This window comes from Pinus tabuliformis, chromosome 2_2, assembly GCF_031772625.1.
Source record: "Pinus tabuliformis cultivar Carrire ecotype Pingquan chromosome 2_2, CPIR1, whole genome shotgun sequence".
Taxonomy (NCBI): domain Eukaryota; kingdom Viridiplantae; phylum Streptophyta; class Pinopsida; order Pinales; family Pinaceae; genus Pinus; species Pinus tabuliformis.
The window spans coordinates 528,139,781-528,147,447 of NC_142300.1; positions in this window are offsets into that span (position 1 = coordinate 528,139,781).

Here is a 7,667-nt window from a genome sequence, read left to right on the forward strand (position 1 = left end):
ATGTTGCTTAACAGTCTTATCAGTTCAGCTAGATTTGGAATAAATCTTCTTAGGAAGTTGATTTTTCCATGGAATGCTTGTATCTCTTTTATGTTTCTTGGATATGGAATTTGGAGGATGGCTTGGATTCTTTCAGGGTCAATTCTAATCCCATCTTTTGATATGATGTGGCCAAGTAACTTACCTTCTTCAAGGCCAAAGAGAGACTTTTTGGGGTTCAAGGAAATGCCATATTTCCTACATGTCATGAAAATTTGCCTGAGCTTCTTGAGGTGTTCTTCATCAGATTTTGAGAATGGGGTTAAGTCATCAAGGTAAACAACTAGGAAATCATGTATTTCTTTAGTGAATGCAATATCCATTGCTCATTGAAAAGTTGCACCAGCGTTTTTAAGACCGAATGGCATCTTTACATACTTGAATGTTCCCCAGGGTGTGGTAAAAGTTGTTTTGTCTTGGTCGTCCGGGTGAACAAGTATTTGGTTGAAACCTTAAAAACCATCTAGCAAAGAGATTCTAGATGACCCCACTACTCTCTGCAAGATGTGGTCCATTTTAGGCAAAGGGTAATGGTCTTTTAGGGAGACTTGGTTTAAATTTCTGAGATCTACACAAAGTCTGATTTCACCTGTCTTTTTTCTTGTAGGAAAAAGATTGGATACCCATTCAGAAAATCTGATGGGTGCTATGATGCCTGCTTCAAACATCCTCTTTACTTCCTTCTCAATCGGTGGAAGAAGCATAGGGTTAATTCTTCTAAGTTTCTGTTTGAAGGGTTTCTGGTTCGGTTTTAAGGGGATTGTGTGTTGGATCACCGAGGTGTCGTAGGATTTCAAATCCTCCTAGCTCCAAGAAAATACATCTTGGAACTCTTTGAACAAGTCAATGTATTTGGGCTTTTGATCGGGTGGCAAATTTTTGGACAGTTTGATCATTTTTGGATTTTCTGCCTTCCGAATGTTGTGTTCTTCTATATCAGTGTTAATGGGTTGCAATTTTGGCTTTCTAGGAACGTCATTGGCGTCAAACATGTCTTCTAATGGGGTTAGGCCAACAGGCAGAAAGTTATCCTTTAAGTCAATGATCTCTGCCTCTACTTTGGCAATGTCTTCCAAATGCATTTGTTTCAGCTGTTCTATGTTTTCTTTGTCAAAAACAGTCGGGTTCAGGATTTGCTTGGCTGTTGCAGCTGTTATAGCTTGTTGATCTTCATTTGTTTGTTGTTCCGGATCTGTCATAGTATCCAAGTCAATGTTGATATTGGAAAACTCATGCTCAAGAGCGAGGAAATTATTAATCTGGGTATCATTTTCGAACACTTGCCAATCCTTAACGTTATTTGGGACAGCGGGCCTATGTTTTATTTCAGCTGTGAAGTGATGGTTTGGGTCAAAAGGAAGCTTGCATGTACTAGCAAAGGTGGCTAGGCTGTGTGCATGAATGTTATGTTCTCTTGAAATTTTGGCCAGCTTGAATTCAGTGAATGCATTGAGTATATTAGTGGCAGCAGTCCTATAGGCTCTCATTCTATTGTCATTGGTTACAAAATTACCTTTCATCTGTTGTATGATTAAATCAGAGTCTCCTAAAATAGACACTTTTGCAGCTCCTAGAGCTTTGAGCAGTTTAAGGCCTAGCAGCAGAGCCTCATATTCTGCCATGTTATTTGTGCATTTAAAATTCAGTCTGTAGGCATGACCTTCTGCATGGTTGTTATATGTATTGTGAATCCAGACACCTGCCCCTGCTCCTAACTTGTTAACAGAGCCATCAAACTCTAAATACCAAGTGATTTCTTGCTTGTGGTTAGTGCCTAAAGTTTCAGCTAAGTTAGGATTGGGCAGATTTGAAGTTTCTGTTTGGGGAGGTTCTTCTTGTATGCTGGTTGTGTTGACTGTAGTGACAGTTTCACCAGTAAGTGCAACCGATTCTTCATTGATCTGCGCTTGTTGTTCCAGAGCCAAAGGCTCATCACCAGTTGGAGAATTCATGTCATCATTAAACAAAATAAAGGAATCCATATCAGAATGGAAAGAATAAATGGGAAAAATTTCAAGCTTGCTCTCACTACTCACCACATATTTCATCAGCGTTTCTCTGTACAGTCTCTTTGGTTGCCCAAAGACTGAAATGGTGGCATAGGAGAGGTCTAGTTGAAGGGATCCTTGGAGTTTTGCTCCCCATGATCTTGACAGGAGCATACCGTACTTTGGTGGGATGTCAGCAACCACCACATCCATGAGGATGGTCTTGTTGGGATATTGGACTAAGGAGACACACAGGTCTTTGATGAGGCCTAAACATTTCACTTGACTTGAGTCAAATGAGTATAAATCTTTGTAAGGTCTTGTAACGTCAAGGTTCAGTTTTTCCATAACTGCTTTGGGCATAAGATTGTGAGATGCCCCTGAGTCAAACATAGCGTTGTGTAAGATTTTGTCATGTATATGCAAACTGACATAAAAGGGTGGGACAGGTCCATGTGTTGATTTTCCATTAACTTCTGGGCCAAACAGCAGCTCTGGGGTGTCATCTAAAACATTTACATCATCCTTAACCTCTGGCATTTGAAGTGATCTTTGAATTTGTTGCCTATATACATCGTGTTTGGCAAGTTCTGAGAGGGGAATGGATATTTTCAACTTAGCTATTTCTGCCTCTAAATTAAATGGCTTTTCTAATGGAGTCTTGTTGTTGATAAAGGCAGTTTTTTCCTTTTCGTTTAAATTATCTGCGATTTGCTCTTGTTTATCAGCGTTATGAGGACTGATAGCTTGCGGTTTTTTAGTTTCAGGAAAGTTTTTTGGAACACTGTTCGAGCTTTCTTTCAAGGGAGAAGCTGGCAATGGCTGATCTTTGGAAGGTTGTATTTCTGTTATGTCTTCTACAGTCACTCGATGTGGGTTTGGAACATTTGTATCAGCTGGTTCTGTTATGACAGCCTTGCCTTTGTTCTTGTTGGGTTGTTTGCCATCCTTTGTTTTACTAGGTTCTGAAATGTCAATGGTCCTAGTTCTCAGCTTATATTGTTTGTGTACTTCATACACAACAGTATCGTAACCTTGTTTAAAATCAAAAGACTCGCCAGACTTAGTTTGAAACTGATTGTAATCGAGTTCATTTTGGTCTTCTTGGGACAGGACAGTTTGGTGCTCACCCTTTAGATCCATCAGGTTCATGTGAGTGTCCTCTATGGGTTCACTAGAAGTAGATCCTTCAACATAGTTATCTTGAAAAGGGGGTCTTATGTCATGGTCTTGGTTAGACCTACCAGTATTTGTGTTCTGCGTTTTCCTAGAATTTGGATTCCTTATGGTATTGGACTGTTGTCCTTCCCATGATTCTTTTCTCTCAACATTTTCTACTCTTTCTCCCAGCCTTTGCAGGCCATTAATAATAGCATCAAGCTTCTAGTCAAAGGCTGAGGGTTCTTCCTTAAAGGTGGTTCTTCTTTCCATTCTAGCTCTGTTTCTCTTGGCAATTAAGTTAGCTTCTACGGTCACAGCAACATTTTGTGCATCTGCAAGGGTCTGAGGAGCTCTTTCTTTTAACTGGTATGCCATATCAGGGTCAAAACCATCCGGAAATTTGTACAAGGCCAGATCAGGGGGAGGCCTTAGGTTCTGAGGTATTGCATTATATACATTATTGAATCTTGCACAGTACTCCAAAACAGTCTCTTGAGGACCTCTTTTAATTGTATCATATTCTGCTAGTATGTGCAAGGGATCTTTCTTTTTCTCCCATCTGTTGGTAAAGGATTGGTACAGCTCATCTGGGGTGGTTATGGAGTTAGCAGCAAGTGATCTGAACCAAGTTCTTACATCACCTGTTAAGCTCTGAACAAAAATTCTCATTCTCACGCTATCATCATCTATTTCGTAGTTTTCAAAATAGTCTTGCATCTTTTTGGTATGCTAAATGGCAGTAAAAGGGCTAGTACTATCAAAATATGTGACTTTAGATTGGTACTCTTGAGGTAAAGCCCCAGCATTAGCGGGCAATTGCAGGGGTGCATATCTATTAGCCATATTGGCAGGGATAATTGGAACAACGGGGATTAATGGAACAACAGGGATAACTGGGATAATAGGAGCAACTGGAACGATGGGAACCACAGTAGTGGTAGTATGTGCAGTGAATGAAGGTGTGGAAGGAGGAGTTCGAGGTGTAGATGATGAACTAGGGGAAACAGGGGCCGAGCGAAACAAAACCTTGACAGGAGTCGGAATACAGCTAGGGTAAGCTATTTCAGGAGTTTTATCAGCGAAATTTTCCTGTCTTTCTTGCTTCCTAAGGATTTTCGAGATTATGTTAGGGTTTTCAAAAACAGCTGGAGGGTCGGGATCTGGATTTGACCTTGTATATCGTGGATTCTTCTTGGGAGCCAGCTTCCGAATTGTTTTTTGGGTATTTTTATGGGAATATTTTTGTAATTAACAAGGGACAGATCAGATTTTGGAATGGCTGTGTATATCTTAAAACTAGCATGAAGATTGACTGAAGCAACTTTTATTTACTTCTACTAATGTAAAATAGAAACAGTTTCAAAGGCTTCCTGGCTGACCTTCAGGCTTCATCTATAGTTTTAAGAAATATACAGCAATTAGAAAATCGACCTTTTTACAGGGGATCTTTCCAACCTTCTTTGTGAAATTAACTGAGGATGTTCCCTAGCGGAGTCACCATTATGTTATCACTCAAGTTGTCCCCAGGTTGGAGTAAGGGATACGGCCGAGGTAACCACAAACCAACTTTGGATTGCAGGTTCTAGCCCACCTGCAATCAGAGAGGGCTCTCTCTTTGGGATTTAGCTTTGTTGAAAAGGGGTTTTAGGCAAGGTATTGAGTTCAGAGGGTTTTTGTTTTGTTTTCGTGGGAAAATTGATGTTTTCAGGTCGAGAGGCAAAGCATAATCTGAAAGTTTCAAACCATTGGGCGTGGAGTCGAGGATGAAGACTGCTAGTGCGTCTTCTTGGTCACAATAAGGGAAAATGGAGCAAGATAGCTGCGCATAAGACAATGTTTTCAGGTTTAAAGGATGGGGGTGAATGCTAAGTAATGAGAGGCAGTTAAGAATCTTTCAATCAGCTTAACAGAGGGAGGTAACAGAGCTCTACCTAGGGGCAGCAAAGAATCCCTAGATAATTGGCCAACACAGGTGAATAGGGGTAAATATGAGCCAGAAAGAATTCATATTCATAACCAATTCATTCGGAGGAAAACATAAAGAAACAACAGGAATTGAGCATAGAATGTTTTTAAACAAATTCTAAGCTATTCTTTCTTTCTGCTATTTAGATAGTGGTGAACAATAGAACAGAGGTAAGATGCACTTATTGCTTCAGGCCGCAACACAAGAATTCCATCTTCAGATCTTCAAAACATTCATTTACAACAGACAGTTTGCTCTCCAAGCTTTCAGCAATCTTTGATTATAGAAAAACTCAGGTATACAATGCGAGTCTCTAGTGGAAATTCTCAATTGACCAACTCTTGAAACAATGTAAAGAGCGGTATATATAGGGAAAAACTCTCTACAACTACTTTTATTACAACTTGACCTAATCAGGTCCTAAAGAATAATTAATTTGACCTAATCCTATCAGAAATAAATGCGTGAAAATATCTCGGGCTGCGCTAAGCGCTGCTGTATCAAAACCGAGTAAATGATGTTGTCCTTGGTGGCTTGGTGCAGTGTTTTCTGAAATAAATGTGTATGGGTTTCTGCTTCTTTGCTGTCTACCTGCATTTAAAGCTTTAACTATGATTTGAGCGCAAGGATGGGCTTACGCCTCTTGATTTGACTTTCTGGGGGGCTCATCAATGTTCAGGTGCTTCGAGCCCCTAAAAAATCTTGGCTGATACTCTTTGGTTCTTCTTCTCCATCTGATACTCTTTGAAAAATGAATTGGGTCGCTTTTCTCCTTTGTTGTGGGTCTAATCACAAATTAATGGCTGTTGTTCGGCCTTTGTTTCCTTTAGAACTGTCTTCTGCTCCTTTCGGTAAGCTTCGTGAAGAAAAATGGGTTATTCGGCGCCTTTCGGGCTTGCTGGGGGCTGTGTAATGAAAAGATTCCCTAAAGATTCCCCATTCAGGCCTAATTTATCCAGGCGCAAATCGCGCATCAAAAACTGCCTCAGAAACTGATTCTGGGGCTCCAGAGTGCGATTTTCGCCCTTCGCGCTAAAATTGCTGATGACGTCAGCATGACGGACTTCGTACGGTGGATGATGTCAGCGATGACGTCAACATGATGACGTGGCAGGATGACATAAGCATGATGACATCATCACGTACGGAGGTGACGTGGCAGTACGGCAAGGGACACGTGGCAGGGTGACTCGGCGGTACAGTGGCAGGAGGCTACGCAGGCGGATGATGTGGCAGGTGACGTGGGGCTTACGTCACAGGGGAGGGCGGTAAGTGGTTTCTGGGTGCACCGCCTTTGGACAGAGGTGGTTTCGGGGGAGGGGGCTCCGCCACAGCCTAGGAGGTGACGCGTGGCGAGAGTACGGCGGCAATACCGCCCATCTCCCAGACGCTAACCTTCGGGCGCGTTGGGGGACAGGAAGGCCCGCCCACCGTAGATCTGTGGGGCGGGCGATCTAACGGTTGGCGGCGAAGGTGAGGTGGCGGAGGGATAAGGGGCGGGGATTCCGCGGAATATTCGGATTTAAATAAAGCACGGCGGGGGTTTAGACTTAGGTTTTGTGGGTTTGGGGGGTTAATAACGGGCGGGTTAATATATTTATGTTCGAGACTTTAGCATAAGGGGTAAAACATGGGTTTTTGAGGGTTTATGAGCAGGGTTTTAACGATATATGCACAAAAACTTAAGATAAGGGCAGAAATGTGGGTTTTTGAGGGTTTTAGGGCGAGGGGAGAGGTTGTTAGCATGACCAAGTGTCATCTAACTCCTGCTATGACACGGATGGGTTAAAAACAGCCCCAGATGGACCATTTTTTCCCTGACTTTAGAAGAAATATGGCTATATTGCCAGGGAGGGGTTATTTACATGGGGGAGTTTTATATACATAGTTTTAGTAAGGAAAAGGGGAAAATGATAGGGAGTTATATACTAGAGTTAGTAGTTAATGTGGAGATGATAAGCAGGCACTAAGGTAAGGGACCTTAGGCTGTTTTTTTTTTTGGGAAAGTGACTCATAAATGAGAAACAAAGAATCCTTGAGTGAAGCAGATCTTCACCAAGACAAATGACATGGAGAATGATGAAACTAAGAGGAATCAAGCAGATCTTGACCTCTTTGGGGAAATTAGTAAGTGACTTGGGGAATTAGAAGAAGGGGGAGTTAGTGATGTCCAGCTTGAGATCCTCCAGATGAAAATTGCCTGATAACTGTGATCTGAAAAGATAAAACACTTTGTAACACAAAATTGATCATAAATCATCATTCTGCAACCTCACAGCTACCTACCCAGCCTACTCACCTAACATTTTTTCTTCTTTTGATTTGGGTGCACTTAGACTTGCAGACCCAGCTTTACAATTTTTCTTTTGAATGTTTCCTATCTAAATCTACACTTATTTATGCCAGGGCCCAGATTAAGCAGTTGGGTCCCTTTGATTCTCTACCTATCTACAAATCTGCCAAGATTAAACTGTTTGGACAGATACATTCTCTATATTCTAAAACAGGAAATT